We start from the raw sequence: 23908 nt of genomic DNA, 5'->3' as shown, positions 1-23908 counted from the left end.
AAAAAAAAAAATTCAGGTGGGCTCCACGCAAATCTACTCGGGCTCTCCGACGAAAAGGATATGTATGAATCGCGAGTCATGTACTAACGGGTGCGATCATACTAGCACTAATGCACCGGATCCCATCAGAACTCCGTAGTTAAGCGTGCTTGGGCGAGAATAGTACTAGGATGGGTGACCTCCGGGAAGTCCTCGTGTTATACCCCTTTTTTTTTTTTCTTCAATTTGAAATGCGTCTCGTCTTTAAAAACCCCATAACTTTTTAACCGTGAGGAACTACGCCCACAGCACCATTTCGGAAAGCCCCCAAAACCATCTAGGTCAGTGTATAGGCACGACGATTTTTCGAGCCCAAATTCAGCCGTTTAGAGCCTCAAACAGGCTGCCGAATGTTACGGGCTGCGAACGAGATGCGATTCGCTGTTTCCGGTGGCTTTTGCAGTTTACTACATCAATTTCCATACATTTTGATGCATGAAATTTTTTTTAAAAAAAATTCAGGTGGGATCCACGCAAATCTACTCGGGCTCTCCGACGAAAAGGATATATGGAATCGCGAGTCATGTACTAACGGGTGCGATCATACCAGCACAAATGCACCGGATCCCATCAGAACTCCGCAGTTAAGCATGCTTGGGCGAGAGTAGTACTAGGATGGGTGACCTCCCGGGAAGTCCCTCTTGTTGCACCCTTTTTATTTTTTTCTTCAATTTGAAACGCGTCTCGTCTTTTAAAACCCCATAACGTTTTAACCGTGAGGAACTATGCCGCCCACAGCACCATTTCGGAAAGCCCCCAAAACCATCTAGGTCAGTTTATAGGCACGACGATTTTTCGAGCCCAAATTCAGCCGTTTAGAGCCTCAAACAGGCTGCCGAATGTTACGGGCTGCGAACGAGATGCGATTCGCTGTTTCCGGGCGCTTTTGCAGTTTACTACATCAATTTCCATACATTTTGATGCATGGAAATTTTAAAAAAAAAAATTCAGGTGGGCTCCACGCAAATCTACTCGGGCTCTCCGACGAAAGGATATGTGGAATCGCGAGTCATGTACTAACGGGTGCGATCATACTAGCACTAATGCACCGGATCCCATCAGAACTCCGTAGTTAAGCGTGCTTGGGCGAGATAGTACTAGGATGGGTGACCTCCGGGAAGTCCTCGTGTTATACCCCTTTTTATTTTTTTCTTCAATTTGAAATGCGTCTCGTCTTTAAAAACCCCATAACTTTTTAACCGTGAGGAACTACGCCGCCCACAGCACCATTTCGGAAAGCCCCCAAACCATCTAGGTCAGTGTATAGGCACGACGATTTTTCGAGCCCAAATTCAGCCGTTTAGAGCCTCAAACAGGCTGCCGAATGTTACGGGCTGCGAACGAGATGCGATTCGCTGTTTCCGGTGGCTTTTGCAGTTTACTACATCAATTTCCATACATTTTGATGCATGAAATTTTTTTTTAAAAAAAAAATTCAGGTGGGATCCACGCAAATCTACTCGGGCTCTCCGACGAAAAGGATATATGGAATCGCGAGTCATGTACTAACGGGTGCGATCATACCAGCACAAATGCACCGGATCCCATCAGAACTCCGCAGTTAAGCATGCTTGGCGAGAGTAGTACTAGGATGGGTGACCTCCCGGGAAGTCCCTCTTGTTGCACCCCTTTTTATTTTTTTCTTCAATTTGAAACGCGTCTCGTCTTTAAAACCCCATAACTTTTTAACCGTGAGGAACTATGCCGCCCACAGCACCATTTCGGAAAGCCCCCAAAACCATCTAGGTGAGTTTATAGGCACGACGATTTTCCGAGCCCAAATTCAGCCGTTTAGAGCCTCAAACAGGCTGCCGAATGTTACGGCTGCGAACGAGATGCGATTCGCTGTTTCCGGGCGCTTTTGCAGTTTACTACATCAATTTCCATACATTTTGATGCATGGAAATTTAAAAAAAAAAAATTCAGGTGGGCTCCACGCAAATCTACTCGGGCTCTCCGACGACAAGGATATATGAATCGCGAGTCATGTACTAACGGGTGCGATCATACCAGCACTAATGCACCGGATCCCATCAGAACTCGGCAGTCAAGCGTGCTTGGGCGAGAGTAGTACTAGGATGGGTGACCTCCCGGGAAGTCCTCGTGTTGCAACCCTTTTTATTTTTTTCTTCAATTTGAAACGCGTCTCGTCTTTAAAAAACCCCATAACTTTTTAACAGTGAGGAACTATGCCGCCCACAGCACCATTTCGGAAAGCCCCCAAAACCATCTAGGTCAGTGTATAGGCACGACGATTTTCGAGCCCAAATTCAGCCGTTTAGAGCCTCAAACAGGCTGCCGAATGTTACGGGCTGCGAACGAGATGCGATTCGCTGTTTCCGGTGGCTTTTGCAGTTTACTACATCAATTTCCATACATTTTGATGCATGAAATTGTTTTTTTTAAAAAAAAATTCAGGTGGGATCCACGCAAATCTACTCGGGCTCTCCGACGAAAAGGATATATGGAATCGCGAGTCATGTACTAACGGGTGCGATCATACCAGCACAAATGCACCGGATCCCATCAGAACTCCGCAGTTAAGCATGCTTGGCGAGAGTAGTACTAGGATGGGTGACCTCCCGGGAAGTCCCTCTTGTTGCACCCCTTTTTATTTCTTTTCTTCAATTTGAAACGCGTCTCGTCTTTAAAACCCCATAACTTTTTAACCGTGAGGAACTATGCCGCCCACAGCACCATTTCGGAAAGCCCCCAAAACCATCTAGGTCAGTTTATAGGCACGACGATTTTCCGAGCCCAAATTCAGCCGTTTAGAGCCTCAAACAGGCTGCCGAATGTTACGGGCTGCGAACGAGATGCGATTCGCTGTTTCCGGGCGCTTTTGCAGTTTACTACATCAATTTCCATACATTTTGATGCATGGAAATTTTAAAAAAAAAAAATTCAGGTGGGCTCCACGCAAATCTACTCGGGCTCTCCGACGAAAAGGATATATGAATCGCGAGTCATGTACTAACGGGTGCGATCATACCAGCACTAATGCACCGGATCCCATCAGAACTCGGCAGTTAAGCGTGCTTGGGCGAGAGTAGTACTAGGATGGGTGACCTCCCGGGAAGTCCTCGTGTTGCAACCCTTTTTATTTTTTTTCTTCAATTTGAAACGCGTCTCGTCTTTAAAAACCCCATAACTTTTTAACCGTGAGGAACTATGCCGCCCACAGCACCATTTCGGAAAGCCCCCAAAACCATCTAGGTCAGTGTATAGGCACGACGATTTTTCGAGCCCAAATTCAGCCGTTTAGAGCCTCAAACAGGCTGCCGAATGTTACGGGCTGCGAACGAGATGCGATTCGCTGTTTCCGGTGGCTTTTGCAGTTTACTACATCAATTTCCATACATTTTGATGCATGAAATTTTTTTTTAAAAAAAAATTCAGGTGGGATCCACGCAAATCTACTCGGGCTCTCCGACGAAAAGGATATATGGAATCGCGAGTCATGTACTAACGGGTGCGATCATACCAGCACAAATGCACCGGATCCCATCAGAACTCCGCAGTTAAGCATGCTTGGGCGAGAGTAGTACTAGGATGGGTGACCTCCCGGGAAGTCCCTCTTGTTGCACCCCTTTTTATTTTTTTCTTCAATTTGAAACGCGTCTCGTCTTTAAAACCCCATAACTTTTTAACCGTGAGGAACTATGCCGCCCACAGCACCATTTCGGAAAGCCCCCAAAACCATCTAGGTCAGTTTATAGGCACGACGATTTTTCGAGCCCAAATTCAGCCGTTTAGAGCCTCAAACAGGCTGCCGAATGTTACGGGCTGCGAACGAGATGCGATTCGCTGTTTCCGGGCGCTTTTGCAGTTTACTACATCAATTTCCATACATTTTGATGCATGGAAATTTTAAAAAAAAATTCAGGTGGGCTCCACGCAAATCTACTCGGGCTCTCCGACGAAAAGGATATGTGGAATCGCGAGTCATGTACTAACGGGTGCGATCATACTAGCACTAATGCACCGGATCCCATCAGAACTCCGCAGTTAAGCGTGCTTGGGCGAGAATAGTACTAGGATGGGTGACCTCCCGGGAAGTCCTCGTGTTGCACCCTTTTTATTTTTTTTCTTCAATTTGAAATGCGTCTCGTCTTTAAAAAACCCCATAACTTTTTAACCGTGAGGAACTACGCCGCCCACAGCACCATTTCGGAAAGCCCCCAAAACCATCTAGGTCAGTGTATAGGCACGACGATTTTTCGAGCCCAAATTCAGCCGTTTAGAGCCTCAAACAGGCTGCCGAATGTTACGGGCTGCGAACGAGATGCGATTCGCTGTTTCCGGTGGCTTTTGCAGTTTACTACATCAATTTCCATACATTTTGATGCATGAATTTTTTTTTAAAAAAAAAATTCAGGTGGGATCCACGCAAATCTACTCGGGCTCTCCGACGAAAAGGATATATGGAATCGCGAGTCATGTACTAACGGGTGCGATCATACCAGCACAAATGCACCGGATCCCATCAGAACTCCGCAGTTAAGCATGCTTGGGCGAGAGTAGTACTAGGATGGGTGACCTCCCGGGAAGTCCCTCTTGTTGCACCCTTTTTATTTTTTTTCTTCAATTTGAAACGCGTCTCGTCTTTAAAACCCCATAACTTTTTAACCGTGAGGAACTATGCCGCCCACAGCACCATTTCGGAAAGCCCCCAAAACCATCTAGGTCAGTTTATAGGCACGACGATTTTCCGAGCCCAAATTCAGCCGTTTAGAGCCTCAAACAGGCTGCCGAATGTTACGGGCTGCGAACGAGATGCGATTCGCTGTTTCCGGGCGCTTTTGCAGTTTACTACATCAATTTCCATACATTTTGATGCATGGAAATTTTAAAAAAAAAAATCAGGTGGGCTCCACGCAAATCTACTCGGGCTCTCCGACGAAAAGGATATATGGAATCGCGAGTCATGTACTAACGGGTGCGATCATACCAGCACTAATGCACCGGATCCCATCAGAACTCCGCAGTTAAGCGTGCTTGGGCGAGAGTAGTACTAGGATGGGTGACCTCCCGGGAAGTCCTCGTGTTGCAACCCTTTTTATTTTTTTTCTTCAATTTGAAACGCGTCTCGTCTTTAAAAACCCCATAACTTTTTAACCGTGAGGAACTATGCCGCCCACAGCACCATTTCGGAAAGCCCCCAAAACCATCTAGGTCAGTGTATAGGCACGACGATTTTCGAGCCCAAATTCAGCCGTTTAGAGCCTCAAACAGGCTGCCGAATGTTACGGGCTGCGAACGAGATGCGATTCGCTGTTTCCGGTGGCTTTTGCAGTTTACTACATCAATTTCCATACATTTTGATGCATGAAATTTTTTTTTAAAAAAAAATTCAGGTGGGATCCACGCAAATCTACTCGGGCTCTCCGACGAAAAGGATATATGGATCGCGAGTCATGTACTAACGGGTGCGATCATACCAGCACAAATGCACCGGATCCCATCAGAACTCCGCAGTTAAGCATGCTTGGGCGAGAGTAGTACTAGGATGGGTGACCTCCCGGGAAGTCCCTCTTGTTGCACCCCTTTTTATTTTTTTTCTTCAATTTGAAACGCGTCTCGTCTTTAAAACCCCATAACTTTTTAACCGTGAGGAACTATGCCGCCCACAGCACCATTTCGGAAAGCCCCCAAAACCATCTAGGTCAGTTTATAGGCACGACGATTTTCCGAGCCCAAATTCAGCCGTTTAGAGCCTCAAACAGGCTGCCGAATGTTACGGGCTGCGAACGAGATGCGATTCGCTGTTTCCGGGCGCTTTTGCAGTTTACTACATCAATTTCCATACATTTTGATGCATGGAAATTTTAAAAAAAAAATTCAGGTGGGCTCCACGCAAATCTACTCGGGCTCTCCGACGAAAAGGATATATGAATCGCGAGTCATGTACTAACGGGTGCGATCATACCAGCACTAATGCACCGGATCCCATCAGAACTCCGCAGTTAAGCGTGCTTGGGCGAGAGTAGTACTAGGATGGGTGACCTCCCGGGAAGTCCTCGTGTTGCACCCCTTTTTATTTTTTTTCTTCAATTTGAAACGCGTCTCGTCTTTAAAAAACCCCATAACTTTTTAACCGTGAGGAACTACGCCGCCCACAGCACCATTTCGGAAAGCCCCCAAAACCATCTAGGTCAGTGTATAGGCACGACGATTTTTCGAGCCCAAATTCAGCCGTTTAGAGCCTCAAACAGGCTGCCGAATGTTACGGGCTGCGAACGAGATGCGATTCGCTGTTTCCGGTGGCTTTTGCAGTTTACTACATCAATTTCCATACATTTTGATGCATGAAATTTTTTTTTAAAAAAAAATTCAGGTCGGATCCACGCAAATCTACTCGGGCTCTCCGACGAAAAGGATATATGGATCGCGAGTCATGTACTAACGGGTGCGATCATACCAGCACAAATGCACCGGATCCCATCAGAACTCCGCAGTTAAGCATGCTTGGGCGAGAGTAGTACTAGGATGGGTGACCTCCCGGGAAGTCCCTCTTGTTGCACCCCTTTTTATTTTTTTTCTTCAATTTGAAACGCGTCTCGTCTTTAAAACCCCATAACTTTTTAACCGTGAGGAACTATGCCGCCCACAGCACCATTTCGGAAAGCCCCCAAAACCATCTAGGTCAGTTTATAGGCACGACGATTTTCCGAGCCCAAATTCAGCCGTTTAGAGCCTCAAACAGGCTGCCGAATGTTACGGGCTGCGAACGAGATGCGATTCGCTGTTTCCGGGCGCTTTTGCAGTTTACTACATCAATTTCCATACATTTTGATGCATGGAAATTTTTTAAAAAAAAAATTCAGGTGGGCTCCACGCAAATCTACTCGGGCTCTCCGACGAAAAGGATATGTGGAATCGCGAGTCATGTACTAACGGGTGCGATCATACTAGCACTAATGCACCGGATCCCATCAGAACTCCGTAGTTAAGCGTGCTTGGGCGAGAATAGTACTAGGATGGGTGACCTCCCGGGAAGTCCTCGTGTTATACCCCTTTTTTTTTTTTTTCTTCAATTTGAAATGCGTCTCGTCTTTAAAAAACCCCATAACTTTTTAACCGTGAGGAACTACGCCGCCCACAGCACCATTTCGGAAAGCCCCCAAAACCATCTAGGTCAGTGTATAGGCACGACGATTTTTCGAGCCCAAATTCAGCCGTTTAGAGCCTCAAACAGGCTGCCGAATGTTACGGGCTGCGAACGAGATGCGATTCGCTGTTTCCGGTGGCTTTTGCAGTTTACTACATCAATTTCCATACATTTTGATGCATGAAATTTTTTTTAAAAAAAATTCAGGTGGGATCCACGCAAATCTACTCGGGCTCTCCGACGAAAAGGATATATGGAATCGCGAGTCATGTACTAACGGGTGCGATCATACCAGCACAAATGCACCGGATCCCATCAGAACTCCGCAGTTAAGCATGCTTGGGCGAGAGTAGTACTAGGATGGGTGACCTCCCGGGAAGTCCCTCTTGTTGCACCCCTTTTTATTTTTTTTCTTCAATTTGAAACGCGTCTCGTCTTTAAAACCCCATAACTTTTTAACCGTGAGGAACTATGCCGCCCACAGCACCATTTCGGAAAGCCCCCAAAACCATCTAGGTCAATTTATAGGCACGACGATTTTCCGAGCCCAAATTCAGCCGTTTAGAGCCTCAAACAGGCTGCCGAATGTTACGGGCTGCGAACGAGATGCGATTCGCTGTTTCCGGGCGCTTTTGCAGTTTACTACATCAATTTCCATACATTTTGATGCATGGAAATTTTTTTTAAAAAAAATTCAGGTGGGCTCCACGCAAATCTACTCGGGCTCTCCGACGAAAAGGATATGTCGAATCGCGAGTCATGTACTAACGGGTGCGATCATACTAGCACTAATGCACCGGATCCCATCAGAACTCCGTAGTTAAGCGTGCTTGGGCGAGAATAGTACTAGGATGGGTGACCTCCCGGGAAGTCCTCGTGTTATACCCCTTTTTATTTTTTTTCTTCAATTTGAAATGCGTCTCGTCTTTAAAAAACCCCATAACTTTTTAACCGTGAGGAACTACGCCGCCCACAGCACCATTTCGGAAAGCCCCCAAAACCATCTAGGTCAGTGTATAGGCACGACGATTTTTCGAGCCCAAATTCAGCCGTTTAGAGCCTCAAACAGGCTGCCGAATGTTACGGGCTGCGAACGAGATGCGATTCGCTGTTTCCGGTGGCTTTTGCAGTTTACTACATCAATTTCCATACATTTTGATGCATGAAATTTTTTTTTAAAAAAAAATTCAGGTCGGATCCACGCAAATCTACTCGGGCTCTCCGACGAAAAGGATATATGGAATCGCGAGTCATGTACTAACGGGTGCGATCATACCAGCACAAATGCACCGGATCCCATCAGAACTCCGCAGTTAAGCATGCTTGGGCGAGAGTAGTACTAGGATGGGTGACCTCCCGGGAAGTCCCTCTTGTTGCACCCCTTTTTATTTTTTTTCTTCAATTTGAAACGCGTCTCGTCTTTAAAACCCCATAACTTTTTAACCGTGAGGAACTATGCCGCCCACAGCACCATTTCGGAAAGCCCCCAAAACCATCTAGGTCAGTTTATAGGCACGACGATTTTCCGAGCCCAAATTCAGCCGTTTAGAGCCTCAAACAGGCTGCCGAATGTTACGGGCTGCGAACGAGATGCGATTCGCTGTTTCCGGGCGCTTTTGCAGTTTACTACATCAATTTCCATACATTTTGATGCATGGAAATTTTTTAAAAAAAAATTCAGGTGGGCTCCACGCAAATCTACTCGGGCTCTCCGACGAAAAGGATATGTGGAATCGCGAGTCATGTACTAACGGGTGCGATCATACTAGCACTAATGCACCGGATCCCATCAGAACTCCGTAGTTAAGCGTGCTTGGGCGAGAATAGTACTAGGATGGGTGACCTCCCGGGAAGTCCTCGTGTTATACCCCTTTTTATTTTTTTTCTTCAATTTGAAATGCGTCTCGTCTTTAAAAAACCCCATAACTTTTTAACCGTGAGGAACTACGCCGCCCACAGCACCATTTCGGAAAGCCCCCAAAACCATCTAGGTCAGTGTATAGGCACGACGATTTTTCGAGCCCAAATTCAGCCGTTTAGAGCCTCAAACAGGCTGCCGAATGTTACGGGCTGCGAACGAGATGCGATTCGCTGTTTCCGGTGGCTTTTGCAGTTTACTACATCAATTTCCATACATTTTGATGCATGAAATTTTTTTTTAAAAAAAAATTCAGGTGGGATCCACGCAAATCTACTCGGGCTCTCCGACGAAAAGGATATATGGAATCGCGAGTCATGTACTAACGGGTGCGATCATACCAGCACAAATGCACCGGATCCCATCAGAACTCCGCAGTTAAGCATGCTTGGGCGAGAGTAGTACTAGGATGGGTGACCTCCCGGGAAGTCCCTCTTGTTGCACCCCTTTTTATTTTTTTTCTTCAATTTGAAACGCGTCTCGTCTTTAAAACCCCATAACTTTTTAACCGTGAGGAACTATGCCGCCCACAGCACCATTTCGGAAAGCCCCCAAAACCATCTAGGTCAATTTATAGGCACGACGATTTTCCGAGCCCAAATTCAGCCGTTTAGAGCCTCAAACAGGCTGCCGAATGTTACGGGCTGCGAACGAGATGCGATTCGCTGTTTCCGGGCGCTTTTGCAGTTTACTACATCAATTTCCATACATTTTGATGCATGGAAATTTTTTAAAAAAAAATTCAGGTGGGCTCCACGCAAATCTACTCGGGCTCTCCGACGAAAAGGATATGTGGAATCGCGAGTCATGTACTAACGGGTGCGATCATACTAGCACTAATGCACCGGATCCCATCAGAACTCCGTAGTTAAGCGTGCTTGGGCGAGAATAGTACTAGGATGGGTGACCTCCCGGGAAGTCCTCGTGTTATACCCCTTTTTATTTTTTTTCTTCAATTTGAAATGCGTCTCGTCTTTAAAAACCCCATAACTTTTTAACCGTGAGGAACTACGCCGCCCACAGCACCATTTCGGAAAGCCCCCAAAACCATCTAGGTCAGTATATAGGCACGACGATTTTTCGAGCCCAAATTCAGCCGTTTAGAGCCTCAAACAGGCTGCCGAATGTTACGGGCTGCGAACGAGATGCGATTCGCTGTTTCCGGTGGCTTTTGCAGTTTACTACATCAATTTCCATACATTTTGATGCATGAAATTTTTTTTAAAAAAAAATTCAGGTGGGATCCACGCAAATCTACTCGGGCTCTCCGACGAAAAGGATATATGGAATCGCGAGTCATGTACTAACGGGTGCGATCATACCAGCACAAATGCACCGGATCCCATCAGAACTCCGCAGTTAAGCATGCTTGGGCGAGAGTAGTACTAGGATGGGTGACCTCCCGGGAAGTCCTCTTGTTGCACCCTTTTTATTTTTTTTCTTCAATTTGAAACGCGTCTCGTCTTTAAAACCCCATAACTTTTTAACCGTGAGGAACTATGCCGCCCACAGCACCATTTCGGAAAGCCCCCAAAACCATCTAGGTCAGTTTATAGGCACGACGATTTTCCGAGCCCAAATTCAGCCGTTTAGAGCCTCAAACAGGCTGCCGAATGTTACGGGCTGCGAACGAGATGCGATTCGCTGTTTCCGGGCGCTTTTGCAGTTTACTACATCAATTTCCATACATTTTGATGCATGGAAATTTAAAAAAAAAAATTCAGGTGGGCTCCACGCAAATCTACTCGGGCTCTCCGACGAAAAGGATATGTCGAATCGCGAGTCATGTACTAACGGGTGCGATCATACTAGCACTAATGCACCGGATCCCATCAGAACTCCGTAGTTAAGCGTGCTTGGGCGAGAATAGTACTAGGATGGGTGACCTCCCGGGAAGTCCTCGTGTTATACCCCTTTTTATTTTTTTTCTTCAATTTGAAATGCGTCTCGTCTTTAAAAAACCCCATAACTTTTTAACCGTGAGGAACTACGCCGCCCACAGCACCATTTCGGAAAGCCCCCAAAACCATCTAGGTCAGTGTATAGGCACGACGATTTTTCGAGCCCAAATTCAGCCGTTTAGAGCCTCAAACAGGCTGCCGAATGTTACGGGCTGCGAACGAGATGCGATTCGCTGTTTCCGGTGGCTTTTGCAGTTTACTACATCAATTTCCATACATTTTGATGCATGAAATTGTTTTTTAAAAAAAAATTCAGGTCGGATCCACGCAAATCTACTCGGCTCTCCGACGAAAAGGATATATGGGATCGCGAGTCATGTACTAACGGGTGCGATCATACCAGCACAAATGCACCGGATCCCATCAGAACTCCGCAGTTAAGCATGCTTGGGCGAGAGTAGTACTAGGATGGGTGACCTCCCGGGAAGTCCCTCTTGTTGCACCCCTTTTTATTTTTTTTCTTCAATTTGAAACGCGTCTCGTCTTTAAAACCCCATAACTTTTTAACCGTGAGGAACTATGCCGCCCACAGCACCATTTCGGAAAGCCCCCAAAACCATCTAGGTCAATTTATAGGCACGACGATTTTCCGAGCCCAAATTCAGCCGTTTAGAGCCTCAAACAGGCTGCCGAATGTTACGGGCTGCGAACGAGATGCGATTCGCTGTTTCCGGGCGCTTTTGCAGTTTACTACATCAATTTCCATACATTTTGATGCATGGAAATTTTTTAAAAAAAAATTCAGGTGGGCTCCACGCAAATCTACTCGGGCTCTCCGACGAAAAGGATATGTGGAATCGCGAGTCATGTACTAACGGGTGCGATCATACTAGCACTAATGCACCGGATCCCATCAGAACTCCGCAGTTAAGCGTGCTTGGGCGAGAATAGTACTAGGATGGGTGACCTCCCGGGAAGTCCTCGTGTTATACCCCTTTTATTTTTTTTCTTCAATTTGAAATGCGTCTCGTCTTTAAAAACCCCATAACTTTTTAACCGTGAGGAACTACGCCGCCCACAGCACCATTTCGGAAAGCCCCCAAAACCATCTAGGTCAGTATATAGGCACGACGATTTTTCGAGCCCAAATTCAGCCGTTTAGAGCCTCAAACAGGCTGCCGAATGTTACGGGCTGCGAACGAGATGCGATTCGCTGTTTCCGGTGGCTTTTGCAGTTTACTACATCAATTTCCATACATTTTGATGCATGAATTTTTTTAAAAAAAAAAATTCAGGTGGGATCCACGCAAATCTACTCGGGCTCTCCGACGAAAAGGATATATGGAATCGCGAGTCATGTACTAACGGGTGCGATCATACCAGCACAAATGCACCGGATCCCATCAGAACTCCGCAGTTAAGCTTGCTTACTAGGATGGGTGACCTCCCGGGAAGTCCCTCTTGTTGCACCCCTTTTTATTTTTTTTCTTCAATTTGAAACGCGTCTCGTCTTTAAAACCCCATAACTTTTTAACCGTGAGGAACTATGCCGCCCACAGCACCATTTCGGAAAGCCCCCAAAACCATCTAGGTCAATTTATAGGCACGACGATTTTCCGAGCCCAAATTCAGCCGTTTAGAGCCTCAAACAGGCTGCCGAATGTTACGGGCTGCGAACGAGATGCGATTCGCTGTTTCCGGGCGCTTTTGCAGTTTACTACATCAATTTCCATACATTTTGATGCATGGAAATTTTTTTAAAAAAATTCAGGTGGGCTCCACGCAAATCTACTCGGGCTCTCCGACGAAAAGGATATGTGGAATCGCGAGTCATGTACTAACGGGTGCGATCATACTAGCACTAATGCACCGGATCCCATCAGAACTCCGTAGTTAAGCGTGCTTGGGCGAGAATAGTACTAGGATGGGTGACCTCCCGGGAAGTCCTCGTGTTATACCCCTTTTTATTTTTTTTCTTCAATTTGAAATGCGTCTCGTCTTAAAAAACCCCATAACTTTTTAACCGTGAGGAACTACGCCGCCCACAGCACCATTTCGGAAAGCCCCCAAAACCATCTAGGTCAGTGTATAGGCACGACGATTTTTCGAGCCCAAATTCAGCCGTTTAGAGCCTCAAACAGGCTGCCGAATGTTACGGGCTGCGAACGAGATGCGATTCGCTGTTTCCGGTGGCTTTTGCAGTTTACTACATCAATTTCCATACATTTTGATGCATGAAATTTTTTTTTAAAAAAAATTCAGGTGGGATCCACGCAAATCTACTCGGGCTCTCCGACGAAAAGGATATATGGAATCGCGAGTCATGTACTAACGGGTGCGATCATACCAGCACAAATGCACCGGATCCCATCAGAACTCCGCAGTTAAGCATGCTTGGGCGAGAGTAGTACTAGGATGGGTGACCTCCCGGGAAGTCCCTCTTGTTGCACCCCTTTTTATTTTTTTTCTTCAATTTGAAACGCGTCTCGTCTTTAAAACCCCATAACTTTTTAACCGTGAGGAACTATGCCGCCCACAGCACCATTTCGGAAAGCCCCCAAAACCATCTAGGTCAGTTTATAGGCACGACGATTTTCCGAGCCCAAATTCAGCCGTTTAGAGCCTCAAACAGGCTGCCGAATGTTACGGGCTGCGAACGAGATGCGATTCGCTGTTTCCGGGCGCTTTTGCAGTTTACTACATCAATTTCCATACATTTTGATGCATGGAAATTTTTTAAAAAAAAATTCAGGTGGGCTCCACGCAAATCTACTCGGGCTCTCCGACGAAAAGGATATATGGAATCGCGAGTCATGTACTAACGGGTGCGATCATACCAGCACAAATGCACCGGATCCCATCAGAACTCCGCAGTTAAGCATGCTTACTAGAGGATGGGTGACCTCCCGGGAAGTCCTCTTGTTGCACCCCTTTTTATTTTTTTTCTTCAATTTGAAACGCGTCTCGTCTTTAAAACCCCATAACTTTTTAACCGTGAGGAACTATGCCGCCCACAGCACCATTTCGGAAAGCCCCCAAAACCATCTAGGTCAATTTATAGGCACGACGATTTTCCGAGCCCAAATTCAGCCGTTTAGAGCCTCAAACAGGCTGCCGAATGTTACGGGCTGCGAACGAGATGCGATTCGCTGTTTCCGGGCGCTTTTGCAGTTTACTACATCAATTTCCATACATTTTGATGCATGGAAATTTTTTTTAAAAAAATTCAGGTGGGCTCCACGCAAATCTACTCGGGCTCTCCGACGAAAAGGATATGTGGAATCGCGAGTCATGTACTAACGGGTGCGATCATACCAGCACTAATGCACCGGATCCCATCAGAACTCCGCAGTTAAGCGTGCTTGGGCGAGAATAGTACTAGGATGGGTGACCTCCCGGGAAGTCCTCGTGTTATACCCCTTTTTATTTTTTTTCTTCAATTTGAAATGCGTCTCGTCTTTAAAAAACCCCATAACTTTTTAACCGTGAGGAACTACGCCGCCCACAGCACCATTTCGGAAAGCCCCCAAAACCATCTAGGTCAGTGTATAGGCACGACGATTTTTCGAGCCCAAATTCAGCCGTTTAGAGCCTCAAACAGGCTGCCGAATGTTACGGGCTGCGAACGAGATGCGATTCGCTGTTTCCGGTGGCTTTTGCAGTTTACTACATCAATTTCCATACATTTTGATGCATGAAATTGTTTTTTTTAAAAAAAAATTCAGGTGGGATCCACGCAAATCTACTCGGGCTCTCCGACGAAAAGGATATATGGATCGCGAGTCATGTACTAACGGGTGCGATCATACCAGCACAAATGCACCGGATCCCATCAGAACTCCGCAGTTAAGCATGCTTGGGCGAGAGTAGTACTAGGATGGGTGACCTCCCGGGAAGTCCCTCTTGTTGCACCCCTTTTTATTTTTTTTCTTCAATTTGAAACGCGTCTCGTCTTTAAAACCCCATAACTTTTTAACCGTGAGGAACTATGCCGCCCACAGCACCATTTCGGAAAGCCCCAAAACCATCTAGGTCAATTTATAGGCACGACGATTTTCCGAGCCCAAATTCAGCCGTTTAGAGCCTCAAACAGGCTGCCGAATGTTACGGGCTGCGAACGAGATGCGATTCGCTGTTTCCGGGCGCTTTTGCAGTTTACTACATCAATTTCCATACATTTTGATGCATGGAAATTTTTTTAAAAAAAAATTCAGGTGGGCTCCACGCAAATCTACTCGGGCTCTCCGACGAAAAGGATATATGGAATCGCGAGTCATGTACTAACGGGTGCGATCATACCAGCACTAATGCACCGGATCCCATCAGAACTCCGCAGTTAAGCGTGCTTGGGCGAGAGTAGTACTAGGATGGGTGACCTCCCGGGAAGTCCTCGTGTTGCACCCCTTTTTATTTTTTTTCTTCAATTTGAAACGCGTCTCGTCTTTAAAACCCCATAACTTTTTAACCGTGAGGAACTACGCCGCCCACAGCACCATTTCGGAAAGCCCCCAAAACCATCTAGGTCAGTATATAGGCACGACGATTTTTCGAGCCCAAATTCAGCCGTTTAGAGCCTCAAACAGGCTGCCGAATGTTACGGGCTGCGAACGAGATGCGATTCGCTGTTTCCGGTGGCTTTTGCAGTTTACTACATCAATTTCCATACATTTTGATGCATGGAATTTTTTTTTAAAAAAAAATTCAGGTGGGCTCCACGCAAATCTACTCGGGCTCTCCGACGAAAAGGATATATGGAATCGCGAGTCATGTACTAACGGGTGCGATCATACCAGCACAAATGCACCGGATCCCATCAGAACTCCGCAGTTAAGCATGCTTTAGTACTAGGATGGGTGACCTCCCGGGAAGTCCTCGTGTTGCACCCCTTTTTATTTTTTTTCTTCAATTTGAAACGCGTCTCGTCTTTAAAACCCCATAACTTTTTAACCGTGAGGAACTACGCCGCCCACAGCACCATTTCGGAAAGCCCCCAAAACCATCTAGGTCAGTGTATAGGCACGACGATTTTCGAGCCCAAATTCAGCCGTTTAGAGCCTCAAACAGGCTGCCGAATGTTACGGGCTGCGAACGAGATGCGATTCGCTGTTTCCGGGCGCTTTTGCAGTTTACTACATCAATTTCCATACATTTTGATGCATGGAAATTTTTTTTAAAAAAATTCAGGTGGGCTCCACGCAAATCTACTCGGGCTCTCCGACGAAAAGGATATATGGAATCGCGAGTCATGTACTAACGGGTGCGATCATACCAGCACAAATGCACCGGATCCCATCAGAACTCCGCAGTTAAGCATGCTTGGGCGAGAGTAGTACTAGGATGGGTGACCTCCCGGGAAGTCCTCGTGTTGCACCCCTTTTTATTTTTTTTCTTCAATTTGAAACGCGTCTCGTCTTTAAAACCCCATAACTTTTTAACCGTGAGGAACTATGCCGCCCACAGCACCATTTCGGAAAGCCCCCAAAACCATCTAGGTCAGTTTATAGGCACGACGATTTTTCGAGCCCAAATTCAGCCGTTTAGAGCCTCAAACAGGCTGCCGAATGTTACGGGCTGCGAACGAGATGCGATTCGCTGTTTCCGGGCGCTTTTGCAGTTTACTACATCAATTTCCATACATTTTGATGCATGGAAATTTTTTTAAAAAAAAAATTCAGGTGGGCTCCACGCAAATCTACTCGGGCTCTCCGACGAAAAGGATATATGGAATCGCGAGTCATGTACTAACGGGTGCGATCATACCAGCACAAATGCACCGGATCCCATCAGAACTCCGCAGTTAAGCATGCTTGGGCGAGAGTAGTACTAGGATGGGTGACCTCCCGGGAAGTCCTCTTGTTGCACCCCTTTTTATTTTTTTTCTTCAATTTGAAACGCGTCTCGTCTTTAAAACCCCATAACTTTTTAACCGTGAGGAACTATGCCGCCCACAGCACCATTTCGGAAAGCCCCCAAAACCATCTAGGTCAGTTTATAGGCACGACGATTTTCCGAGCCCAAATTCAGCCGTTTAGAGCCTCAAACAGGCTGCCGAATGTTACGGGCTGCGAACGAGATGCGATTCGCTGTTTCCGGGCGCTTTTGCAGTTTACTACATCAATTTCCATACATTTTGATGCATGGAAATTTTTTTAAAAAAAATTCAGGTGGGCTCCACGCAAATCTACTCGGGCTCTCCGACGAAAAGGATATATGGAATCGCGAGTCATGTACTAACGGGTGCGATCATACCAGCACTAATGCACCGGATCCCATCAGAACTCCGCAGTTAAGCGTGCTTGGGCGAGAGTAGTACTAGGATGGGTGACCTCCCGGGAAGTCCTCGTGTTATACCCCTTTTTATTTTTTTTCTTCAATTTGAAACGCGTCTCGTCTTTAAAAACCCCATAACTTTTTAACCGTGAGGAACTACGCCGCCCACAGCACCATTTCGGAAAGCCCCCAAAACCATCTAGGTCAGTTTATAGGCACGACGATTTTTCGAGCCCAAATTCAGCCGTTTAGAGCCTCAAACAGGCTGCCGAATGTTACGGGCTGCGAACGAGATGCGATTCGCTGTTTCCGGTGCTTTTGCAGTTTACTACATCAATTTCCATACATTTTGATGCATGAAATTTTTTTAAAAAATTCAGGTGGGCTCCACGCAAATCTACTCGGGCTCTCCGACGAAAAGGATATATGGAATCGCGAGTCATGTACTAACGGGTGCGATCATACCAGCACAAATGCACCGGATCCCATCAGAACTCCGCAGTTAAGCGTGCTTGGGCGAGAGTAGTACTAGGATGGGTGACCTCCCGGGAAGTCCTCGTGTTGCACCCCTTTTTATTTTTTTTCTTCAATTTGAAACGCGTCTCGTCTTTAAAACCCCATAACTTTTTAACCGTGAGGAACTATGCCGCCCACAGCACCATTTCGGAAAGCCCCCAAAACCATCTAGGTCAGTTTATAGGCACGACGATTTTCCGAGCCCAAATTCAGCCGTTTAGAGCCTCAAACAGGCTGCCGAATGTTACGGGCTGCGAACGAGATGCGATTCGCTGTTTCCGGGCGCTTTTGCAGTTTACTACATCAATTTCCATACATTTTGATGCATGGAAATTTTTTTAAAAAAAAAATTCAGGTGGGCTCCACGCAAATCTACTCGGGCTCTCCGACGAAAAGGATATATGGAATCGCGAGTCATGTACTAACGGGTGCGATCATACCAGCACTAATGCACCGGATCCCATCAGAACTCCGCAGTTAAGCGTGCTTGGGCGAGAGTAGTACTAGGATGGGTGACCTCCCGGGAAGTCCTCGTGTTGCACCCCTTTTTATTTTTTTCTTCAATTTGAAACGCGTCTCGTCTTTAAAACCCCATAACTTTTTAACCGTGAGGAACTACGCCGCCCACAGCACCATTTCGGAAAGCCCCCAAAACCATCTAGGTCAGTTTATAGGCACGACGATTTTTCGAGCCCAAATTCAGCCGTTTAGAGCCTCAAACAGGCTGCCGAATGTTACGGGCTGCGAACGAGATGCGATTCGCTGTTTCCGGCGCTTTTGCAGTTTACTACATCAATTTCCATACATTTTGATGCATGAATTTTTTTTTAAAAAAAAATTCAGGTGGGCTCCACGCAAATCTACTCGGGCTCTCCGACGAAAAGGATATATGGAATCGCGAGTCATGTACTAACGGGTGCGATCATACCAGCACTAATGCACCGGATCCCATCAGAACTCCGCAGTTAAGCGTGCTTGGGCGAGAGTAGTACTAGGATGGGTGACCTCCCGGGAAGTCCTCGTGTTGCACCCCTTTTTTATTTTTTTCTTCAATTTGAAACGCGTCTCGTCTTTAAAACCCCATAACTTTTTAACCGTGAGGAACTACGCCGCCCACAGCACCATTTCGGAAAGCCCCCAAAACCATCTAGGTCAGTTAATAGGCACGACGATTTTTCGAGCCCAAATTCAGCCGTTTAGAGCCTCAAACAGGCTGCCGAATGTTACGGGCTGCGAACGAGATGCGATTCGCTGTTTCCGGGTGCTTTTGCAGTTTACTACATCAATTTCCATACATTTTGATGCATGGAAATTTTTTTAAAAAAAAATTCAGGTGGGCTCCACGCAAATCTACTCGGGCTCTCCGACGAAAAGGATATATGGAATCGCGAGTCATGTACTAACGGGTGCGATCATACCAGCACTAATGCACCGGATCCCATCAGAACTCCGCAGTTAAGCGTGCTTGGGCGAGAGTAGTACTAGGATGGGTGACCTCCCGGGAAGTCCTCGTGTTGCACCCCTTTTTTTTTTTTTCTTCAATTTGAAACGCGTCTCGTCTTTAAAACCCCATAACTTTTTAACCGTGAGGAACTACGCCGCCCACAGCACCATTTCGGAAAGCCCCCAAAACCATCTAGGTCAGTGTATAGGCACGACGATTTTTCGAGCCCAAATTCAGCCGTTTAGAGCCTCAAACAGGCTGCCGAATGTTACGGGCTGCGAACGAGATGCGATTCGCTGTTTCCGGGGCTTTTGCAGTTTACTACATCAATTTCCATACATTTTGATGCATGGAAATTTTTTTAAAAAAAAAATTCAGGTGGGCTCCACGCAAATCTACTCGGGCTCTCCGACGAAAAGGATATATGGAATCGCGAGTCATGTACTAACGGGTGCGATCATACCAGCACTAATGCACCGGATCCCATCAGAACTCCGCAGTTAAGCGTGCTTGGGCGAGAGTAGTACTAGGATGGGTGACCTCCCGGGAAGTCCTCGTGTTGCACCCCTTTTTATTTTTTTTCTTCAATTTGAAACGCGTCTCGTCTTTAAAACCCCATAACTTTTTAACCGTGAGGAACTACGCCGCCCACAGCACCATTTCGGAAAGCCCCCAAAACCATCTAGGTCAGTGAATAGGCACGACGATTTTTCGAGCCCAAATTCAGCCGTTTAGAGCCTCAAACAGGCTGCCGAATGTTACGGGCTGCGAACGAGATGCGATTCGCTGTTTCCGGGTGCTTTTGCAGTTTACTACATCAATTTCCATACATTTTGATGCATGGAAATTTTTTAAAAAAAAAAAATTCAGGTGGGCTCCACGCAAATCTACTCGGGCTCTCCGACGAAAAGGATATATGGAATCGCGAGTCATGTACTAACGGGTGCGATCATACCAGCACTAATGCACCGGATCCCATCAGAACTCCGCAGTTAAGCGTGCTTGGGCGAGAGTAGTACTAGGATGGGTGACCTCCCGGGAAGTCCTCGTGTTGCACCCCTTTTTATTTTTTTTCTTCATTTGAAACGCGTCTCATCTTTAAAACCCCATAACTTTTTAACCGTGAGGAACTACGCCGCCCACAGCACCATTTCGGAAAGCCCCCAAAACCATCTAGGTCAGTGAATAGGCCTGGCCATTTTTCGAGCCCAAATTCAGCCGTTTAGAGCCTCAAACAGGCTGCCGAATGTTACGGGCTGTGAACGAGATGCGATTCGCTGTTTCCGGGTGCTTTTGCAGTTTACTACATCAATTTCATACATTTTGATGCATGGAAAAAGTCAAAAAAAAAAAAAAACTTGTGGGCTCCACGCAAATCTACTCGTGCTCTCCGACGAAAAGGATATATGGAATCGCGAGTCATGTACTAACGGGTGCGATCATACCAGCACTAATGCACCGGATCCCATCAGAACTCCGCAGTTAAGCGTGCTTGGGCGAGAGTAGTACTAGGATGGGTGACCTCCCGGGAAGTCCTCGTGTTGCACCCCTTTTTATTTTTTTTCTTCATTTTGAAACGCGTCTCATCTTTAAAACCCCATAACTTTTAACCGTGAGGAACTACGCCGCCCACAGCACCATTTCGGAAAGCCCCCAAAACCATCTAGGTCAGTGAATAGGCCTGGCCATTTTTCGAGCCCAAATTCAGCCGTTTAGAGCCTCAAACAGGCTGCCGAATGTTACGGGCTGTGAACGAGATGCGATTCGCTGTTTCCGGGTGCTTTTGCAGTTTACTACATCAAATTTCATACATTTTGATGCATGGAAAAAGTCAAAAAAAAAAAAAACTTGTGGGCTCCACGCAAATCTACTCGTGCTCTCCGACGAAAAGGATATATGGAATCGCGAGTCATGTACTAACGGGTGCGATCATACCAGCACTAATGCACCGGATCCCATCAGAACTCCGCAGTTAAGCGTGCTTGGGCGAGAGTAGTACTAGGATGGGTGACCTCCCGGGAAGTCCTCGTGTTGCACCCCTTTTTTTTTTTTTCTTCATTTTGAAACGCGTCTCATCTTTAAAACCCCATAACTTTTTAACCGTGAGGAACTACGCCGCCCACAGCACCATTTCGGAAAGCCCCCAAAACCATCTAGGTCAGTGAATAGGCCTGGCCATTTTTCGAGCCCAAATTCAGCCGTTTAGAGCCTCAAACAGGCTGCCGAATGTTACGGGCTGTGAACGAGATGCGATTCGCTGTTTCCGGGTGCTTTTGCAGTTTACTACATCAAATTTCATACATTTTGATGCATGGAAAAAGTCAAAAAAAAAAAAAAAACTTGTGGGCTCCACGCAAATCTACTCGTGCTCTCCGACGAAAAGGATATATGGAATCGCGAGTCATGTACTAACGGGTGCGATCATACCAGCACTAATGCACCGGATCCCATCAGAACTCCGCAGTTAAGCGTGCTTGGGCGAGAGTAGTACTAGGATGGGTGACCTCCCGGGAAGTCCTCGTGTTGCACCCCTTTTTATTTTTTTTTCTTCATTTTGAAACGCGTCTCATCTTTAAAACCCCATAACTTTTTAACCGTGAGGAACTACGCCGCCCACAGCACCATTTCGGAAAGCCCCCAAAACCATCTAGGTCAGTGAATAGGCCTGGCCATTTTTCGAGCCCAAATTCAGCCGTTTAGAGCCTCAAACAGGCTGCCGAATGTTACGGGCTGTGAACGAGATGCGATTCGCTGTTTCCGGGTGCTTTTGCAGTTTACTACATCAAATTTCATACATTTTGATGCATGGAAAAAGTCAAAAAAAAAAAAAAAACTTGTGGGCTCCACGCAAATCTACTCGTGCTCTCCGACGAAAAGGATATATGGAATCGCGAGTCATGTACTAACGGGTGCGATCATACCAGCACTAATGCACCGGATCCCATCAGAACTCCGCAGTTAAGCGTGCTTGGGCGAGAGTAGTACTAGGATGGGTGACCTCCCGGGAAGTCCTCGTGTTGCACCCCTTTTTATTTTTTTTTCTTCATTTTGAAACGCGTCTCATCTTTAAAACCCCATAACTTTTTAACCGTGAGGAACTACGCCGCCCACAGCACCATTTCGGAAAGCCCCCAAAACCATCTAGGTCAGTGAATAGGCCTGGCCATTTTTCGAGCCCAAATTCAGCCGTTTAGAGCCTCAAACAGGCTGCCGAATGTTACGGGCTGTGAACGAGATGCGATTCGCTGTTTCCGGGTGCTTTTGCAGTTTACTACATCAAATTTCATACATTTTGATGCATGGAAAAAGTCAAAAAAAAAAAAAAAACTTGTGGGCTCCACGCAAATCTACTCGTGCTCTCCGACGAAAAGGATATATGGAATCGCGAGTCATGTACTAACGGGTGCGATCATACCAGCACTAATGCACCGGATCCCATCAGAACTCCGCAGTTAAGCGTGCTTGGGCGAGAGTAGTACTAGGATGGGTGACCTCCCGGGAAGTCCTCGTGTTGCACCCCTTTTTATTTTTTTTTCTTCATTTTGAAACGCGTCTCATCTTTAAAACCCCATAACTTTTTAACCGTGAGGAACTACGCCGCCCACAGCACCATTTCGGAAAGCCCCCAAAACCATCTAGGTCAGTGAATAGGCCTGGCCATTTTTCGAGCCCAAATTCAGCCGTTTAGAGCCTCAAACAGGCTGCCGAATGTTACGGGCTGTGAACGAGATGCGATTCGCTGTTTCCGGGTGCTTTTGCAGTTTACTACATCAAATTTCATACATTTTGATGCATGGAAAAAGTCAAAAAAAAAAAAAAACTTGTGGGCTCCACGCAAATCTACTCGTGCTCTCCGACGAAAAGGATATATGGAATCGCGAGTCATGTACTAACGGGTGCGATCATACCAGCACTAATGCACCGGATCCCATCAGAACTCCGCAGTTAAGCGTGCTTGGGCGAGAGTAGTACTAGGATGGGTGACCTCCCGGGAAGTCCTCGTGTTGCACCCCTTTTTTTTTTTTTCTTCATTTTGAAACGCGTCTCATCTTTAAAACCCCATAACTTTTTAACCGTGAGGAACTACGCCGCCCACAGCACCATTTCGGAAAGCCCCCAAAACCATCTAGGTCAGTGAATAGGCCTGGCCATTTTTCGAGCCCAAATTCAGCCGTTTAGAGCCTCAAACAGGCTGCCGAATGTTACGGGCTGTGAACGAGATGCGATTCGCTGTTTCCGGGTGCTTTTGCAGTTTACTACATCAAATTTCATACATTTTGATGCATGGAAAAAGTCAAAAAAAAAAAAAAAACTTGTGGGCTCCACGCAAATCTACTCGTGCTCTCCGACGAAAAGGATATATGGAATCGCGAGTCATGTACTAACGGGTGCGATCATACCAGCACTAATGCACCGGATCCCATCAGAACTCCGCAGTTAAGCGTGCTTGGGCGAGAGTAGTACTAGGATGGGTGACCTCCCGGGAAGTCCTCGTGTTGCACCCCTTTTTATTTTTTTTTCTTCATTTTGAAACGCGTCTCATCTTTAAAACCCCATAACTTTTTAACCGTGAGGAACTACGCCGCCCACAGCACCATTTCGGAAAGCCCCCAAAACCATCTAGGTCAGTGAATAGGCCTGGCCATTTTTCGAGCCCAAATTCAGCCGTTTAGAGCCTCAAACAGGCTGCCGAATGTTACGGGCTGTGA

General features: G+C 46.5%; 46 non-coding genes and 1 pseudogene across 46 annotated transcripts; all 47 read left to right on the top strand.

The window, feature by feature from the left end:
• The first annotated feature begins 88 nt into the window (after positions 1 to 88).
• LOC130502133 (5S ribosomal RNA) lies at positions 89 to 206 on the top strand. The gene has a single exon (XR_008940090.1). It is a non-coding gene; the product is annotated as a 5S ribosomal RNA (ribosomal RNA).
• Positions 207 to 572: 366 nt separating this feature from the next.
• LOC130502132 (5S ribosomal RNA) lies at positions 573 to 692 on the top strand. The gene has a single exon (XR_008940089.1). It is a non-coding gene; the product is annotated as a 5S ribosomal RNA (ribosomal RNA).
• Positions 693 to 1060: 368 nt separating this feature from the next.
• On the top strand, positions 1061 to 1177 carry LOC130502134 (5S ribosomal RNA). Its single transcript, XR_008940091.1, has one exon. It is a non-coding gene; the product is annotated as a 5S ribosomal RNA (ribosomal RNA).
• A 372-nt stretch (positions 1178 to 1549) lies between these two features.
• On the top strand, positions 1550 to 1668 carry LOC130502136 (5S ribosomal RNA). Its single transcript, XR_008940093.1, has one exon. It is a non-coding gene; the product is annotated as a 5S ribosomal RNA (ribosomal RNA).
• A 367-nt stretch (positions 1669 to 2035) lies between these two features.
• Positions 2036 to 2154, top strand: LOC130502110 (5S ribosomal RNA). Its single transcript, XR_008940067.1, has one exon. It is a non-coding gene; the product is annotated as a 5S ribosomal RNA (ribosomal RNA).
• A 374-nt stretch (positions 2155 to 2528) lies between these two features.
• LOC130502135 (5S ribosomal RNA) lies at positions 2529 to 2647 on the top strand. Its single transcript, XR_008940092.1, has one exon. It is a non-coding gene; the product is annotated as a 5S ribosomal RNA (ribosomal RNA).
• A 370-nt stretch (positions 2648 to 3017) lies between these two features.
• Positions 3018 to 3136, top strand: LOC130502107 (5S ribosomal RNA). Its single transcript, XR_008940064.1, has one exon. It is a non-coding gene; the product is annotated as a 5S ribosomal RNA (ribosomal RNA).
• A 373-nt stretch (positions 3137 to 3509) lies between these two features.
• On the top strand, positions 3510 to 3629 carry LOC130502129 (5S ribosomal RNA). The gene has a single exon (XR_008940086.1). It is a non-coding gene; the product is annotated as a 5S ribosomal RNA (ribosomal RNA).
• A 367-nt stretch (positions 3630 to 3996) lies between these two features.
• Positions 3997 to 4115, top strand: LOC130502183 (5S ribosomal RNA). The gene has a single exon (XR_008940139.1). It is a non-coding gene; the product is annotated as a 5S ribosomal RNA (ribosomal RNA).
• Positions 4116 to 4488: 373 nt separating this feature from the next.
• Positions 4489 to 4608, top strand: LOC130502130 (5S ribosomal RNA). The gene has a single exon (XR_008940087.1). It is a non-coding gene; the product is annotated as a 5S ribosomal RNA (ribosomal RNA).
• Positions 4609 to 4976: 368 nt separating this feature from the next.
• LOC130502182 (5S ribosomal RNA) lies at positions 4977 to 5095 on the top strand. The gene has a single exon (XR_008940138.1). It is a non-coding gene; the product is annotated as a 5S ribosomal RNA (ribosomal RNA).
• A 371-nt stretch (positions 5096 to 5466) lies between these two features.
• LOC130502128 (5S ribosomal RNA) lies at positions 5467 to 5586 on the top strand. The gene has a single exon (XR_008940085.1). It is a non-coding gene; the product is annotated as a 5S ribosomal RNA (ribosomal RNA).
• A 368-nt stretch (positions 5587 to 5954) lies between these two features.
• Positions 5955 to 6073, top strand: LOC130502180 (5S ribosomal RNA). The gene has a single exon (XR_008940136.1). It is a non-coding gene; the product is annotated as a 5S ribosomal RNA (ribosomal RNA).
• A 373-nt stretch (positions 6074 to 6446) lies between these two features.
• Positions 6447 to 6566, top strand: LOC130502127 (5S ribosomal RNA). Its single transcript, XR_008940084.1, has one exon. It is a non-coding gene; the product is annotated as a 5S ribosomal RNA (ribosomal RNA).
• Positions 6567 to 6937: 371 nt separating this feature from the next.
• On the top strand, positions 6938 to 7056 carry LOC130502117 (5S ribosomal RNA). Its single transcript, XR_008940074.1, has one exon. It is a non-coding gene; the product is annotated as a 5S ribosomal RNA (ribosomal RNA).
• Positions 7057 to 7428: 372 nt separating this feature from the next.
• Positions 7429 to 7548, top strand: LOC130502126 (5S ribosomal RNA). Its single transcript, XR_008940083.1, has one exon. It is a non-coding gene; the product is annotated as a 5S ribosomal RNA (ribosomal RNA).
• Positions 7549 to 7919: 371 nt separating this feature from the next.
• LOC130502116 (5S ribosomal RNA) lies at positions 7920 to 8038 on the top strand. Its single transcript, XR_008940073.1, has one exon. It is a non-coding gene; the product is annotated as a 5S ribosomal RNA (ribosomal RNA).
• A 374-nt stretch (positions 8039 to 8412) lies between these two features.
• LOC130502125 (5S ribosomal RNA) lies at positions 8413 to 8532 on the top strand. The gene has a single exon (XR_008940082.1). It is a non-coding gene; the product is annotated as a 5S ribosomal RNA (ribosomal RNA).
• Positions 8533 to 8902: 370 nt separating this feature from the next.
• Positions 8903 to 9021, top strand: LOC130502115 (5S ribosomal RNA). Its single transcript, XR_008940072.1, has one exon. It is a non-coding gene; the product is annotated as a 5S ribosomal RNA (ribosomal RNA).
• A 374-nt stretch (positions 9022 to 9395) lies between these two features.
• LOC130502124 (5S ribosomal RNA) lies at positions 9396 to 9515 on the top strand. The gene has a single exon (XR_008940081.1). It is a non-coding gene; the product is annotated as a 5S ribosomal RNA (ribosomal RNA).
• A 370-nt stretch (positions 9516 to 9885) lies between these two features.
• On the top strand, positions 9886 to 10004 carry LOC130502114 (5S ribosomal RNA). Its single transcript, XR_008940071.1, has one exon. It is a non-coding gene; the product is annotated as a 5S ribosomal RNA (ribosomal RNA).
• A 372-nt stretch (positions 10005 to 10376) lies between these two features.
• Positions 10377 to 10495, top strand: LOC130502119 (5S ribosomal RNA). Its single transcript, XR_008940076.1, has one exon. It is a non-coding gene; the product is annotated as a 5S ribosomal RNA (ribosomal RNA).
• Positions 10496 to 10863: 368 nt separating this feature from the next.
• LOC130502113 (5S ribosomal RNA) lies at positions 10864 to 10982 on the top strand. Its single transcript, XR_008940070.1, has one exon. It is a non-coding gene; the product is annotated as a 5S ribosomal RNA (ribosomal RNA).
• Positions 10983 to 11355: 373 nt separating this feature from the next.
• LOC130502123 (5S ribosomal RNA) lies at positions 11356 to 11475 on the top strand. Its single transcript, XR_008940080.1, has one exon. It is a non-coding gene; the product is annotated as a 5S ribosomal RNA (ribosomal RNA).
• Positions 11476 to 11845: 370 nt separating this feature from the next.
• On the top strand, positions 11846 to 11964 carry LOC130502111 (5S ribosomal RNA). Its single transcript, XR_008940068.1, has one exon. It is a non-coding gene; the product is annotated as a 5S ribosomal RNA (ribosomal RNA).
• An 847-nt stretch (positions 11965 to 12811) lies between these two features.
• LOC130502112 (5S ribosomal RNA) lies at positions 12812 to 12930 on the top strand. The gene has a single exon (XR_008940069.1). It is a non-coding gene; the product is annotated as a 5S ribosomal RNA (ribosomal RNA).
• A 372-nt stretch (positions 12931 to 13302) lies between these two features.
• LOC130502122 (5S ribosomal RNA) lies at positions 13303 to 13422 on the top strand. The gene has a single exon (XR_008940079.1). It is a non-coding gene; the product is annotated as a 5S ribosomal RNA (ribosomal RNA).
• Positions 13423 to 14270: 848 nt separating this feature from the next.
• Positions 14271 to 14389, top strand: LOC130502108 (5S ribosomal RNA). Its single transcript, XR_008940065.1, has one exon. It is a non-coding gene; the product is annotated as a 5S ribosomal RNA (ribosomal RNA).
• Positions 14390 to 14764: 375 nt separating this feature from the next.
• Positions 14765 to 14884, top strand: LOC130502121 (5S ribosomal RNA). The gene has a single exon (XR_008940078.1). It is a non-coding gene; the product is annotated as a 5S ribosomal RNA (ribosomal RNA).
• Positions 14885 to 15254: 370 nt separating this feature from the next.
• LOC130502179 (5S ribosomal RNA) lies at positions 15255 to 15373 on the top strand. The gene has a single exon (XR_008940135.1). It is a non-coding gene; the product is annotated as a 5S ribosomal RNA (ribosomal RNA).
• Positions 15374 to 15745: 372 nt separating this feature from the next.
• LOC130502137 (5S ribosomal RNA) lies at positions 15746 to 15855 on the top strand (annotated as a pseudogene).
• Positions 15856 to 16224: 369 nt separating this feature from the next.
• On the top strand, positions 16225 to 16343 carry LOC130502104 (5S ribosomal RNA). The gene has a single exon (XR_008940061.1). It is a non-coding gene; the product is annotated as a 5S ribosomal RNA (ribosomal RNA).
• Positions 16344 to 16715: 372 nt separating this feature from the next.
• LOC130502118 (5S ribosomal RNA) lies at positions 16716 to 16834 on the top strand. The gene has a single exon (XR_008940075.1). It is a non-coding gene; the product is annotated as a 5S ribosomal RNA (ribosomal RNA).
• Positions 16835 to 17204: 370 nt separating this feature from the next.
• LOC130502106 (5S ribosomal RNA) lies at positions 17205 to 17323 on the top strand. Its single transcript, XR_008940063.1, has one exon. It is a non-coding gene; the product is annotated as a 5S ribosomal RNA (ribosomal RNA).
• A 367-nt stretch (positions 17324 to 17690) lies between these two features.
• On the top strand, positions 17691 to 17809 carry LOC130502181 (5S ribosomal RNA). The gene has a single exon (XR_008940137.1). It is a non-coding gene; the product is annotated as a 5S ribosomal RNA (ribosomal RNA).
• A 372-nt stretch (positions 17810 to 18181) lies between these two features.
• On the top strand, positions 18182 to 18300 carry LOC130502177 (5S ribosomal RNA). The gene has a single exon (XR_008940133.1). It is a non-coding gene; the product is annotated as a 5S ribosomal RNA (ribosomal RNA).
• Positions 18301 to 18669: 369 nt separating this feature from the next.
• On the top strand, positions 18670 to 18788 carry LOC130502176 (5S ribosomal RNA). Its single transcript, XR_008940132.1, has one exon. It is a non-coding gene; the product is annotated as a 5S ribosomal RNA (ribosomal RNA).
• Positions 18789 to 19159: 371 nt separating this feature from the next.
• Positions 19160 to 19278, top strand: LOC130502175 (5S ribosomal RNA). The gene has a single exon (XR_008940131.1). It is a non-coding gene; the product is annotated as a 5S ribosomal RNA (ribosomal RNA).
• Positions 19279 to 19648: 370 nt separating this feature from the next.
• On the top strand, positions 19649 to 19767 carry LOC130502174 (5S ribosomal RNA). Its single transcript, XR_008940130.1, has one exon. It is a non-coding gene; the product is annotated as a 5S ribosomal RNA (ribosomal RNA).
• Positions 19768 to 20140: 373 nt separating this feature from the next.
• On the top strand, positions 20141 to 20259 carry LOC130502173 (5S ribosomal RNA). The gene has a single exon (XR_008940129.1). It is a non-coding gene; the product is annotated as a 5S ribosomal RNA (ribosomal RNA).
• A 371-nt stretch (positions 20260 to 20630) lies between these two features.
• LOC130502172 (5S ribosomal RNA) lies at positions 20631 to 20749 on the top strand. The gene has a single exon (XR_008940128.1). It is a non-coding gene; the product is annotated as a 5S ribosomal RNA (ribosomal RNA).
• Positions 20750 to 21120: 371 nt separating this feature from the next.
• Positions 21121 to 21239, top strand: LOC130502171 (5S ribosomal RNA). Its single transcript, XR_008940127.1, has one exon. It is a non-coding gene; the product is annotated as a 5S ribosomal RNA (ribosomal RNA).
• Positions 21240 to 21612: 373 nt separating this feature from the next.
• Positions 21613 to 21731, top strand: LOC130502170 (5S ribosomal RNA). The gene has a single exon (XR_008940126.1). It is a non-coding gene; the product is annotated as a 5S ribosomal RNA (ribosomal RNA).
• A 375-nt stretch (positions 21732 to 22106) lies between these two features.
• LOC130502169 (5S ribosomal RNA) lies at positions 22107 to 22225 on the top strand. The gene has a single exon (XR_008940125.1). It is a non-coding gene; the product is annotated as a 5S ribosomal RNA (ribosomal RNA).
• A 375-nt stretch (positions 22226 to 22600) lies between these two features.
• On the top strand, positions 22601 to 22719 carry LOC130502168 (5S ribosomal RNA). The gene has a single exon (XR_008940124.1). It is a non-coding gene; the product is annotated as a 5S ribosomal RNA (ribosomal RNA).
• A 374-nt stretch (positions 22720 to 23093) lies between these two features.
• LOC130502166 (5S ribosomal RNA) lies at positions 23094 to 23212 on the top strand. Its single transcript, XR_008940122.1, has one exon. It is a non-coding gene; the product is annotated as a 5S ribosomal RNA (ribosomal RNA).
• Positions 23213 to 23585: 373 nt separating this feature from the next.
• Positions 23586 to 23704, top strand: LOC130502165 (5S ribosomal RNA). Its single transcript, XR_008940121.1, has one exon. It is a non-coding gene; the product is annotated as a 5S ribosomal RNA (ribosomal RNA).
• The last annotated feature ends 204 nt before the right edge of the window (positions 23705 to 23908 follow it).

The sequence above is a fragment of the Raphanus sativus genome, unplaced genomic scaffold (assembly GCF_000801105.2).
Source record: "Raphanus sativus cultivar WK10039 unplaced genomic scaffold, ASM80110v3 Scaffold0423, whole genome shotgun sequence".
NCBI lineage: Eukaryota > Viridiplantae > Streptophyta > Magnoliopsida > Brassicales > Brassicaceae > Raphanus > Raphanus sativus.
The sequence above is the reverse complement of the archived record's forward strand: the minus strand, read 5'-3'. Positions and strand labels throughout refer to the sequence as shown.